This window comes from Monomorium pharaonis, chromosome 8 (assembly GCF_013373865.1).
Source record: "Monomorium pharaonis isolate MP-MQ-018 chromosome 8, ASM1337386v2, whole genome shotgun sequence".
In the NCBI taxonomy this organism is placed as follows: domain Eukaryota; kingdom Metazoa; phylum Arthropoda; class Insecta; order Hymenoptera; family Formicidae; genus Monomorium; species Monomorium pharaonis.
Window position 1 is genome coordinate 16,329,284 of NC_050474.1, and position 14,711 is coordinate 16,343,994.

A 14,711-nucleotide genomic window follows, 5' to 3' on the forward strand; every position below is an offset into this window, starting at 1 on the left:
AATATCCAATATTTGCGCGTTCAGGTCCATTAATAATGAAAGTGCTCCTACATATTAATGTTTAACTATTAATATAATTTTGCATGTACATTGGATTTTTTTCGTAACTTTCAATAAAGATAGAATTTTAAAATATTAAAACAAATTTTCTTGCTTTTGATGCAAAAAATGCAATATTATTCTATTAATATTAATATTCATTGCATTACTCTTTCAACATAATTATTATATACAAAATTTTAAATTTTGATGTATAATGTTGTAATAATAAATCTGTACATACCTTGTAAAATAATATGTATTATATTCGAGCATAATTATATTTTCTAAAAGCAACATGTCAAGAATAATTACACAACACACAAAAAAAAGTGGTTGGTTCAGCGTAGAGATACTATAACAGAGATTCGCAGATGTGCCGCCGTCTTGGGGTAAAACCGGATATCGGATAACCGGATATGACGTTTTCAATGGCGGTTTATTTTGATTGTAAATGCAAGAATACAATATATTTAAAAAAAAGATTTAGGCATATTTCATTAATTTTCCCATGTAAGGTTAAGTAACAAATTGATTATTAAGAAATTATATATTATTATATATAAATACATATTATGTTTATATACACATTATGTATTATAAATATAATTTAAGCATTGTATTTAGACTCGTAGAAAAATATGTGCAACCTCAGGTTTCTCTCTGATTTTATATTCTATTTGGTAGACACGTAGACACTCTGTTTTCTTTTTTTTTTTTGTTTTGAGAGCTTAATGTGCCAGATCTTCTGCAGATATACGGCACGTGTAACACTGGGCTTTCTCTCGTACTCTTTTACTGATTTTACTGCACTGAATGTTGTGTAGGTGTGTGTATGTGTATGTGTCGTATTTATGTAGATGGGTCAGTTATGGATGAGTGTATGTGTATATGTTTATGTATACGTGTTTGTAAATGACGGTGCGGTACAGTCACCCCTGCACGTCTGTTTTCTTTTGACAGGTGACAGGTTAGGTCGGCTTTCTTTGTCAGTTATATCTATCTTTCTCTCTCATACTTCCGGTTATACTCCAAGCGACGGGAGCCAATCAGAAATCGTTAACGCATCGGCGAATCTCTGTTATAGTATCTCTAGTTCAGCGGACCAGACTAGTCAATCCTTATGTATTTTGACCCGCTGAATCCGTATCCAAGGTCAAAATTGCAAAGTTAGCTCATATTTCTTAACCTCAAAAAAAATTTTTTTTTAATGTTGGTCCGGCGGACCAGAGTAGTTAGAGTGCATTCCGATATTCACTAGGATGTATTTGTGTGATGTAATTATTAGTTGAGTGATTACTAGGATGTAATTATCTTCCTTAATAAATTCCTTAATATTATTTGATCAACAATCAGGTTACACAAAAAATCGGTACTTCCTATGTGAATGGGATAATAAAGATCAAACAAACCATTACATAAGAAAAGAATGGCCGACAAGGACGGCTTTGCAACCTGAGTCTAAAAACATCATAAATGAACCGTTAGTTGAGCCTTCAAAAGTTCTTCTTTCACCACTTCATATCAAATTAGAGCTCATAAAACAATGGGTAAAAGCTCTAAATAAAATGGGTAAATGCTACCAGTATTTACAAGAAAACTTTTCTAACATCTCTGATGCCAAATTGTGAAAAAAATTTTCGATAAACTTCAAATACGTAAAATGTTGAGAGACGACAATTTTGTCACCAAAATGAATAAAGACGAAATAACAGCATGGCTGAGTTTCAAAGGTGTTACAGAAAATTTTCTAAGAAACCACAAAAGTCAAGATTACAAAGAAAGAGTAGCGAAAATAATGGAAAAACTATAGAAAACTACCCCCCTTCCCGTGTGTGCGTGTGTGCGGGTGCGTGTGCGCGCGTGTGTGTGTGTGTGTGTGTGCGCAAAGCATTTTCTGCACCACATGGATTTGCGACTGTACGCATTTGGTCCGTGCGCATTTGGTCTGTGTCCGTTTCACTCAGCCTGCTGTGTCCGTTTATTACTGTGCGCATCTGGGACTCACTCGTCTGGTTTGCCGGACCAATATTTAAAAAGAATTTGTTCATTGTAGATAATACTTGAAAAGGACCCAAACCAAGGGTCGAAACGTAATATTTGTAATTAATTCAATAAATTGGCCAGTTGGGTCGATAAAAAACTACCTCACTGTTATTTAAAAAGAATTTTTTTTGAGGTTAGGGAAAAATGAGCCAATTCAACAATTCTGACCTTGGATTCGGATTCAGCGGGTCAAAATACATAAGAATTGACTAGTTTAGTCCGCCGAAACCACTTTTTTGTGTGCCTGTGTTATTATTCAAACTGTTTTTGATGTGTGTATAAATTATTATAGAAAAGTTTCTATATTAATATATCCTATATATCCTATATATCCTATATATATATATATATATATATATATATATAATATATAATATATCTTATATATCCTACATTAATATATTTAATCATTATTATCTTATTATATAAGGAAAAATTGTTTAGTAATTAATTATGACACTTATGATATACTTCATATGACGTATTTTACAACTCAATGTGTAAAGATAACTAGATGTATTCCAAAAACATCCCATAAAATATGTTTTATACTGCTATTAATTTTGCGTTATCCAATATATAATGTATTATTATATATAGCATATACGGCAAGTTAATTAAATAAGAAAAATTATGAAAAAACAATTTAAAAGTGTACACAAAATTATTTTAAATTTAACATTGAAACATTAATATGAGGTTCATATTAACTCCATTTTAACCAACTCCAATTAATTTTAATCATTGGATAAAGAATACCCAACATAACAAAATAATTCAATGTGACCAACTAAATTTTTGAAAAAAGATTAGATTATTAGAATATTACAATGCCAAAAATATTGGTAACACTGAATTATTTTATCATGTTGGCAATCCTTTAATTAATGATTAAAATTAATCGGAGTTGGTTAAAGTAGCCCTAAGGGTATCTTCATCGGGTGCTTTCCATTTAGTGACACAAGCGACACAAGGGGAGTGGTTCATTTGGACACAGTACAATTGGACACAGTGCAAATGGACACAAAATAATGTACACGTTTCAAATGGACACGGTTTATTTCGACACAGGAATTTTGGACACAGTAATTTTGTACACAGAAAAAATAAATTCTAGACAAATTGGACACCATAAAAATGTACACCGTGCAATTGGACACGTAAAATTTGTACACCGCAAAGTTATACACCGTAAAGTTGTACACCGTAAAATTGTACATCGTTCATATAGACACGTAAAAGTTGTACACCGCAAAGTTGTACACCGTGTATATTGTATTGGAAATCTGCAGACACATAAACTATACTTTGTTTGCAATGTACAACATGGGTTAGTGACTTCGATGGGGTGGGTGCGGGAGGGGAGGGGCGAAGGCCTCACTTGGACCCCTCTGTGTGTGTGTGTGTGTGTGTGTGTGTGTGTGTGTGCGCGTGTGCGTGCGTGCGTGCGTGTGTGTGTGTGTGTGTGTATGTGTGTATGCAAACCATTCTCTGCGTACAACTTTGCGGTGTACAACTTCGCGGTGTACAAATTTGCGATGCACAACTTTGCGGTGTACAACTTTGCGGTGTACAACTTTATGCTGTATAACTTGACGGTGTACAAATTTTACGTGTCCAATTGCACGGTATACATTTTTATCGTGCTAAATAGTAATTTATCCATAATTTATTTTTCCTGTGTACAAAATTATTGTGTCTAAAATTCCTGTGTCGAAATGAACCATGTCCATTTGAAAACTATACATTATTTTGTGTCCATTTGCACCGTGTCCAATTGTACTGTGTCCAAGTGAAGGCCACTCGACACAAGCATCGTTCTATCTTTTTTCATGTTCAATGAATAACAAAGATACTTGTGTCGACTTGTGTCACTAAATGGAAAGCATGTTTTATCTAACAAATTTAAACACGTAAATATTGGAGACAATTCGATTGGACATTATTAACCTTCAGAGGGCACATATAAAAAAATCCTGATTTAGGCACACGAGTTTCCCTAACCCTATGGTTTTTATTTCTAAAGAAATTTAAAGAAAAAGAATATTTCAGTTAAAAACCCAAAGAAGTTATAGCACAAGAGATATTTTGCAAAAACTAAAAGTAGATTCTTTAAAATGCTGACTTCGAAAATTTATCCGGGTTACGCTAACCTAGTGTGCCTTTTGAGGGTTAAATGCTTCCAATTTGAAAATTGCTTTGTAGTGTCAATATTTTAATATTAAAATTTTTGTCTTTAAATGATTAAAGGATTCTACCGTAATAAGTAGTGCATTAAATTCGGAGTACTTTTTATATACACACGCACTTCTGCAATTTAGAGACAAAAATATTCTAATATACATGCAGACACGCGCGCGTACACACACGTATGTGTAAAAATACTCTGAAAAATTAAGTAATCAAATCATATAAATCTTAAGATCGAAGTCAAATATTTTAAAACTTTTACAATTAAAACTTTGGTAAAAAAACTGCATAATAGGGACCTATACGAGAAATCAATTGAAAGGTAGTAGATCTTATGTATTTTTGTTCCCTGAATGTTCGGTCAGCGCGGACAGGTTAAAGTCCACACTGCGTTTAATGTTTCACAATTTCTTTATTTTATGTTTATATCAACGCGCACATAAAGTTCACATTGTTCAACGCGTACATAAAGTTCACAATGTTTTGTAGTATAATGTTGTGTGCTTACAATGTTATTATAAATGACAATGCTTAGAAGCACGAATGCCCTAATTCGTTTGTTCGTGGTCATTCCACACGCGTATATATTTTACGGTAACGTCTAGGACGCGTATGCCTCGAGCCGATTATCCAGTGACGACGCCTAGGGATTCTGAGTCATTGTTCACCAATGATGCCTGGGGTGCGTACACCCTGAATCGGTGTTTGGCGATCATGTCACGCATCATGTCGACAACGCCTGGGGGTACATCTACCTTGAGTCGTTTCAGCGAGTTTCGCGAAGACCTTACTCGATCGTTTAATGCGCGAGGACTAAACTCGGCAGCGCTCCGATTTCGAATGCGTTCTCGTCCACAGGACAAGGCCCTTTTATATCCAACAATCCTTATTTTTCCGAAATTTCTATTGGTCGGATCCAGATCAAACAATCCGTCGACCGTGTCGCAACGCACTTCCGGGATCCCGCCAAAGCGAAGCGTTGCGCCGTCAAGACCGCGACACCGACATCAATGCCGCGAGACGGTCCGACTTGAACCAATCGTGCCGCCGTGCGACCGAAGTAGTCGTGGTGTCGGTGACGGCCTCAGTGGACCCCCCGTAATAATTACCGCAGTTTTCTTCAAAATATCGGCTTTTCTTTGAAGCGATCCGACCGGTCTGCCCGTGTGCTAAAATGTGCGCAAACGTGTTCGCACTTTCTTATATCTATCGTGCACGATTATGTACGCAACACTGAGCCTCTTCCCCGCCCACACATTTTCTGAGAATATATATTGTGTATGTGTGTGTATTGTACTTCGTTAAACGCAATATTTACTGTTTTTTGTTATTATCATGATGATATCTTAAAAAATGCAAGCAACCCCCTAATTCTAACAATAGTTTTGGATTCAGGGACCAAAATACATCAGATCTACTGCCTTTCAATTGACTTCTCGTATAGACCCCTATTATGCAGTTTTACCAAAACTTTTCATATTAAAGATATGTTTAAACTGTTTAAAGTCACTTCAGAACTGAAAATATGTTTTCGTTCTTTTTCTCTACTGTCTAAATTATCTAAAAATTCAAATTAGCTTATTTTTTAATTTGTCTATTTTCTTTTTACTTTGCACTATTCAAATTATTCGTATACAACATGTTCAAATATTTTAAGTCCTAATTTTAAAATGTAACTATAATTACTTCTACAAATTAACTTTCCTAATTGCAAATATAACTAAGATTTTACAAGATTGTGTAAATTCTATATGTCAAAATGTAATCAAGATATAATCTTGAAATATAGTGTCACGTTCTGATTCAAATGTCCGTTTTGGGTCAATACATTTAAGTAATTTACCTGACGATAGAGTTGTGAGGTTAATTAATCTTCACCGAAAAAAATACGATTTTTATGAGCTTAATAACGAGGATCTGTTTTCTTAATAGTTTTAAAATGCGATAACTTCGAAATCAATCTTTTTAAGTTTATATTTGTTTTGTTCAAAAGATTTTGCAGAAGTTTGGGTCAGAAGTTTATCTAATTCTGCTATAAACATCAAAGGATCGTGATTTGAGATTACAGCTTGATTAATTTGATATCTCAAACTCTTAATTCTCACACGTTTACCATCCTTTTTAGGCATCTAATATTTAGACGTTAGGTCTAAAATTCTCTGTTGCCACACTTTGGGCAGAGACAGAATTCAGATGATCTGTTGCCACGCTGACGTCAGCGACAGGACCCGAAAGATCTGCCTCTCCACTTTCGGCAGCAACAGAGTTAAGATTAGAACTGTTGCCACACAATTAGCAGCAACAGAATTTAACAAGGGAATTTTAAATAAATTTAAAAGGAAGAGTTAAGTTAATTATCTTTATTCCGAAAACTGATTTCGAAACAACAAACCGTAAGGTTTTAGACCCGGCTAAAGCTACAGTCTAACTGCAGATTAGCAGAGTCGTTCGGTAAAAAACTAAGATTTAATTAAAAGACTGCTGATTGACCGACTACATTACTAACTACAGACAAGATTAAAACTTAGACAAGACAAGAAAAGACTGAGCTACTTAAACGCTTTGATTCCCTTATTTATACGTAATTTTCCTCTACATTTTTTCCCTTACGCAAACTTATTTCCTAGTAGAGGATGAAGGTTTTATCTCAGAGTGTAACCCTATGCTTAATCGATTCTGATTCCGATATTGCCCTGCGCCTGGTATCATCAAAAACCAAATAAGAAATCAATATTTTTCTACTGTTCGCTGCATTCCAATGTTTAAGAGTGAGTTTAAAATTAATTTAATAAAACCAAAATTTATTACTTTAAATATATTCACGCGCATACATAACAATAGAATTTACACAGTCCAGTCTTATAAAATCTTAATTATATTCAGAATTAGAAAAGTACGTATTTCTATATGGATCTCTATAAATTTTTTACTATTATTTTGGTAACATTACTTTTTTATATAGATAATATGCAATTTATTGTAAATTAGATAACTTAAAATACAATACAGAAAAAATAATTAAGTATTTTAAAATTTATTTTAAAATTAAAATTAATCCTTAAAGTACACCTTAAGTCAAATAAAGTGAATAAAATTGCGTTGCAATATCTCCATTAGAAATGCCAAATAAAGTATTTAAAACGTAAAAGATGATAAAAAACGTGTTGTCAATTCTTCAATTATTCGAAAAATTGATTATTCAAATAAATACCTTTTTTTAAATGTGCACTATTATGCACGTATTTTTGCTCAAAAGTATATTGTTTCGAGAGTATGTGATTAAATTTTTGCTTAAAAATATTGAAAATTGAAAAAGTTATCTAATTTTATTGTAAAAAAGGGAAGTTTTCGTATTTTTAATAGAATTTTAATTTTTTAAATTATTCAAATTTATTGATATCCTTTTTGGAATGATTAGACCTTAATCTTGAATGTTTAAAGAATGTATCTAATTTTTTTCAGTCCAAAAGAATTCATTTTCTCGTTGCAGTAATATTAAAAGTGGCGCCGATTCATTTTGATCTAGTGTGTACTTTATATTTCACAGAGATAGTGTGTATTTTAAGAGTTAAAAATAAAATTATTAAAAATTAACTAACAAGGGAACCTCGCGAACCCGAAAATTCTGATTTTAATAAAACTTGGTATAAATGTAGAGGGGGTGAATACATGAATTTAGAAATTAAAAGTTGGTGCTTATAAACGGTTTAAAGGGTTGAAATGACCCTTCAAAAATTTTGAGTTTTTGCCTTTTCTCAATATATCTCGTAAATTAAACAAAATATTAAAAATTGTTTCATACAAAAGTTTTACAGTATAAATACTTCTATTTAACTATGTTATTTATTAAAAAAATTTTTTTTAAACAAATTTTTTTTTCTTTGAAAAAAAAAATTTTTTTGAGAAAAAATAAATATGGTAGTTGAATAAAGGTATTCATGCCGTAAAACTTTTGTATGAAACATTTTTTAATATTTTGTTTACTTTACGAGATATATCGAGAAAATGCAAAAATGTCTCAACTTTGAAGCGTGCTTTCACCCCTTCAAGCCGTTTTTAAACCAAAATAAAACATTTCTAAATTAATGTATTTAACCCCTCTATATTTATGCCAAGTTTCATTAAAATCAAAAAATTTTCTGTTTGGTCTTATAAATGGTTTGAAGGAGTGAAACTACCCTTCAAAGGTTGAGATATTTTTACTTTTTCTCGATATATCTCGTAAACTAAACAAAATATAAAAAAATGTTTTATACAAAAGTTCTACAGCATAAATACCTCCATTTAACTACGCTGTTTATTTTTCGAAAAAAAAAATTTTTTTTAATTAAGATAAATTTTCAATAAAATTGCCTTTTATGTATATAGCATTTATGAAGTAATTATACTATCTTATACTACGTTTTATTTATATCATCTATGTATGTGTATATTATATATGTTATATATTATCTACGTTATAATACTATACATTTATATTATCTGCATCCTTGTATGTATTAGTTTTTATCTAACAGTTGCGCAATATTAGTAGTCACGTTGCTTTCACACAGTGTTCATTCTCTCTACGTCACATATTTCACATTCAAGTTTTATATTCGTCATGTCACGGTATGTATCATATATGAAATCACGTATTAATAAAAGTTTGGTATCTTTATTAATGGTGTTACGCGTCATTTTCACATCAGTGTCAAGTCTAACGTGTGCTTGATTTTTCTGTTAGATTATTTAATTAAGCAAAGCATAATGTTACACGTAAATGTTGCGAATGTTCTTAATATGTTAATTATTTTATTTCAAATTACACATATTCTACCAACGCCTATAAATGAAAGAGAAATACAATTACGTGATGTGATAAAAAATATTATAACAAATGCAGTGAATGACTTATCATTTGATGTACACACTCATTTTGCTTTAAAATTTCAAAATTATTTGGAAGTGGATTTACCTGACATAGAATATGTAACAGATAAAGTGGAAGAATTTTTAGAAAATGATAATGTTGATTATGAACCTGATAATGAATATAATTGTGAACCAGAAGACAAAATTTTAAATAGTAGCTATAAAAGAAAAGCCGTCGAATATTGGAGAAGTGATAAAAGGCCCATACTCTCTTTCAGGAGTAACGGTGCAACGTCGCTTTAGAAAGGTGAAGTCCCTACCACAATTATCATTAAAAAAAATTCTTCTTCATCATTTATTACATATTCTATGTCAGGTAAATCCACTTCCCAATAATTTTAAAATTCTAAAGCAGTATCAGTGTGTACATCAAATGATAAATCACATTCACTGTTATAATATCATTTGTTATAATATCCTCTATCACATCACGTAATTGTATTTCTCTTTCATTTATAGTTGGAATATGTATAATTTGAAATGAAATAAGTAACATATTAAGAACATTTGCAACATTTACGTGTAACATTATGCTTCGCTTAATTAAATAATCTAACAGAAAAATCAAGCACATGTTAGATGTGATACTGATGTACTGATCAAGCACACGTTAGATTTGATACAGATGTGAAAATGACGCGTAACATCATTAATAAAGATATCACACTTTAATACGTGATTTCCATTTCATATATAATATATACCGTGATATGACGAATATAAAACTTGAATGTGAAATATGTGACGTAGCCAGAATGAACTGTGTGAAAGCAACGTGACTATTCTAATATTGCGCAACTGTTAGATGAAAACTAATACATATAGGGATGCAGATAATATAAATGTATAGTATTATAACATAGATAATATATAACATACATAATATACACATAGATGATATAAATAAAACGTAGTATAAGATAGTATAATTATTTTATAAATGCTATATACATAAAAGTCAATTTTATTGAAAATTTATTTTAATTAAAAAAAAATTTTTTGGGGAAAAATGAACAGCGTAGTTAAATGAAGGTATTTAGGCTGTAAAACTTTTGTATAAAACATTTTTTTATATTTTGTTTAGTTTACGAGGTATAGCGAGAAAAGGTAAAAATATCTCAACCTTTAAAGGGTAATTTCACTCCTTTAAACCGTTTATAAGCCCAAACGAAAAATTTTCTAATTTTAATGAAACTTAGCATAAATGTAGAGGGAGTAAATATATTAATTTAGAAATGTTTTATTTTGGTTCAAAAACGGTTTGCAGGAGTGAAACCACACTTCAAAGTTGAGACATTTTTGCATTTTCTCGATATATCTCGTAAACTAAACAAAATATTAAAAAATGTTTCATACAAAAGTTTTACGGCATAAATACCTCTATTTAACTATGCTATTAATTTTTTTCAAAAAAATTTTCTTTTCAAAGAAAAAAAGTTTTTAAAAAAAAATTTTTTTGAAAAAATAAATAGCATAGTTAAATAAAAGTATTTATACTGTAAAACTTTTATATGAAACATTTTTTAATACTTTGTTTAGTTTACGAGATATATCGAGAAAAGACAAAAACTCAACATTTTTGAAGGGTGGTTTCAACCCTTTAAACCGTTTATAAGCACCAACTTTTAATTTCTAAATTCATGTATTTACCCCTTCTACATTTATGCCAAGTTTCATTAAAATCAGAATTTTCGGGTTCGCGAGGTTCCCTTGTAAGTTAAAAATTATCTTTTTAATTTTATCAATTAACTTTTAATTTTTTAACTATCTTGATTTTTTAACTAAATGTAGTTGTAGTTTTGGATAAAGTTTCGATTAAGTCGGACCTCCAATTTTTTTGGTCCGATAACTAATGTATTTTTATGTATTGTCGCGTTGATTACGAATATGATAGTAAAAATGGCGGAAACCATAAAAAACCATGATAAAAATGATGGTTTAAATTTCCGTAAATAATGGGGATTTTTTTAAATATTTTAGATAAAAGTTGTAGGATCTTATAGAAATATACTTTATGTACCATTGATTTTTGCCATAAAGATAGTTTTTGAGAAAAACTACGTTAAATGTTCAGAACTTTATATAACCCATTCAACACAAATCGCGTTTTATTAGTTAATGCTTACTCAAACTACTCTAAAAAATTATAATATTCAAGAGGATATTAGAGAGGGTGAGTGGACCTCGATACGCGTGAAAAATCGCAAACCCATGTGATGCAGAAAACACATGGACAGAATGCAAGAGGGTACCATGTATCATATTGGATGGGGTATATAAAGTTTTAAACATTTAATATTGTTTTTATCAAAATTATTATCTTTATGGCAAAAATCAATGAAACATTAATTAAACTTTATTGAATTCCCCTCAGGCTTACAAGGCGTTTTTGACACAGAGCGTTCCCGAACCGTTTACATCCATATCATAACTTTAACCTTCGACTCGACCTGACCATTAACGACCATTACATCTTAACATCCACCCACCCCTTCTCGCACGTCAAAATCCGCTCCCCCCCTCATCGTCCGTCCCTACTTTTCCTCGCCCTCCTCTCCATCTCATCTCTCTCACGGTCCACTCCACCGCTGTCATCTCCAATCCACCGTATGTTCCCCTTCATTCTTCTCTCATTCATCCTGCCTCTCAGCTTCTCTCCTTGCCTCCATTCAGGTCTCGCTGCTGCTCGTCCTCTATCCGTTTCTCTTATCCTCACCTCCTTGCACCTCCTTGCGCCTCCTCCCGAGCCGTCCTTCTGTCTCCATCTAACAATACAAGGCATTATTATCTCCTCCATCTTCCCCGCTCTCTCCCTCTCCCTCCTTTTCTCCTCCCTCCTCCTCACCCCCTCCCCTTTTTCTTCTCCACCACATACTTTCCACTACTTCCGCTCCTTATTCCACTCCCATTCTACCCCGTTCATCCACATACTTCTTTTCCCGATTCCTCTCCTCCCTTGTCTTTTCTAGCATCCGCCACCTGATCGTCCATCGATAGATCTTCGTCTATCCGTACTTCCCATCTCTGTCTAATATCCGCCTTCCTGTTTAGCAGCCATTCTCTGTCCTTATTTCGCAACACCTCCACTAGCACTAGTACCCCTCCCCCTTCTCTCCTCTGTCACCTCCACCTCCCTTCCTACCTCGCTCCTTATAATACCTCAATCACCCTTCTTCTCTCCAACGCACCTTCCCCATCCACACCCCTCCAAATCACATTTCTCCTCTTTAACTCTCTCAGCCTCCTCCCCCTTTCCCTCGCTAACCCTCTCTTCACTGCTTTCTTCCTCCTCTTTGGTCCTTATACTTCTCTTCTCCTTGGCCACGTTATCTTCCACCCGTCGCCCCTCATCCTCTCTTCTGCTTTGGTATCTTTGTTTACTCTCGCCCTTTGTCTCGTCCACTTTTTCCAATTTCTTCTCCATCCTCTTTTTCTTCTCCTTGTTTTCGCTCACTTCCTGGCACCAGTCTCCAGTGTCTCCGCCTGCTCCCTTCATTGTCCTTCTCATCCTCATTCCCTATCCCCATCTCCTCACACTTGCCATCGTCCGACTATATCTTCCTCTCCTTTGCATTCACCTCGATCGCCCTGTTCACCCCCTCTCCTCTTCCTTTCCCTCTCTTCTTCCTCATCCCGTTCCAAGCCTTCTCCTTTCATTTCCAGATACTCCAGATTTCTCAGTCTCTCCCTAACCTAACCTAACCTAACCTCCTTTAGTCCTCTCGTCATCTCCATTCTCACCTTCCTCAGTTCTCTTTTAACCTCTTCCATCCTTTCCCTATCCGCACTTCCTTCCCTCACTTTATCCTTCTCCGCCTCCTTTCGTCGTCCAAACACCTTCCCTCTCCTCTTGAATGCCGCCTCTATCTCTGTCTCACACCGCACTTACTCTCACTCACACTGCTCTTAATACCACTGCGCCGGGTATCACCTTCTCTTCGACGGACCACGTGCTAAGATACTCAGCGTTCCCAAAGCTCACTACCGTCTTGCCGCGTCACTCCTACCAAACTTGCCCATCCTTCTATTACACCACTGCCAAGTGGGTTTACCAGTCATCGAACGCCCATATACTAACGTAAATGGAGCTTTTTGAGAGAAGTAGCTAATTTTTGCGGTAAGGGAAGAGTCCATGAATTTCGGTCAAAGGGTTCGAGCGTGATGACGTGGATTGTCGGAGTTATATCCGCTCTCTCTCTATGAGCTTCGGCGTTCTCGTCGATCTCTGCAGGCTCTCTCTCTGCTCTCTCATATGTTGCTCCATCTCTCTCTCCTCTCCTCTCTCTGAGCGGCGCTCGCTCTCTCATCTCTACTTACTCTCTTCTCTCGTCACGTCTCCGAGATGTAAGAAGAAGCGCGTCTTCTCTCTAGATCCTCGCGCTGCCTTGATCTCTTCTCGCACTCCGCTCTCTCTCTGCTAGACTCGATCTAGCTCTCTCTCTCGTCTCTCTCTCTCTCTCTCTCTCTCTCTCGCTTCTCGCGGCCCTGCAGAGTTCGCGTCTCTTGCTATCTCTGCTCGTCTTCTAGTTCTTGACTCTCTGCTCACTCTCGCTCATGCGCTTCAAGTCATCATCCCGTCTCTTCTCTTCTGCGTTCATCTTCTCTCTCTCTCTCTCTCTCTCTCTCTCTCTCTCTCCTTCTTCTCTCTCTTCGTCCTCTCTCTCTCTTCTCTCTCTCTCTCTCTCTTGCTCGTCTCTCTCTCATCTCTCTCTCTCTCGTTCATCCTCTCTCTCTCATCTCTACTTCTCTCCTCTGCTCTGTCCTCTCTCGGTGCTCTCTCTCTCGTCTCTCTCCTCTCTCTTCCGTCCATCCTCCTCTCGGTCTCCTCCATCTCTTCGCTCGGTCTATCGTAGTCTTACTCGTCCATCTCTTCTCTCGCTCTAGGTCGTCTCTCTCGTCTCATCTCTCACTGCTCTCTCTCCTTCTCGTCTCTCTCTCTCTCTCTTCTCTGCTGTCTTCTCCATCGTCTTCTACTCGTTCGTGCCTCTCGTCTCTGCTCTCTTACTCGACTCTCTCTCCTTCGATCGCTGCTCCCGCCTCATCTCTCTCGACATCCTCTTCTCTCTCTCTCGCTTCTTCATCTCTCTCCTCTCTATCTCTCGCTCTCTCATCTCTCTCTCCTCTCTCTCTCTCTCTCTCTCCTATCTCTCTCTCATCTCTCTCTCTCTCTCTCTCTCTCTCTCTCTCTCTCTCTCTCTCTCTCTCTCTCTCTCTCTCTCTCTCTCTCTCTCTCTCTCTCTCTCTCTCTCTCTCGCTCGCTCACGCTCTCTCTCTCTCTCTCTCTCCCTCTTGCAGTCATATGTCGAATTATTAGTCGAATATTATCGAGTGTACCCGAATTCAACCGAAGTTCATAGAGTACCTCTTCACCCCAAATATCAGCCCCCTCTCGTCCTAAGTGATAGGTAATGCTCCGTCTACGTTAGTCCATGAGCGCCGCATTCTGTCTTCCTCCAGATGGCGCCCTTCCTCATTCTTCTCTATCTTCACTATCAGCGCCACTCCATCTCCCAACCGACTTC

At 35.2% G+C, this 14,711-nt stretch overlaps 1 protein-coding gene across 3 annotated transcripts in view; it reads right to left on the reverse strand.

Moving 5' to 3' along the window:
• Positions 1 to 14,711, reverse strand: part of LOC105836181 (cysteine-rich protein 2-binding protein) — a 42,574-nt gene that overhangs the window by 16,430 nt on the left and 11,433 nt on the right. The window lies entirely within an intron of this gene.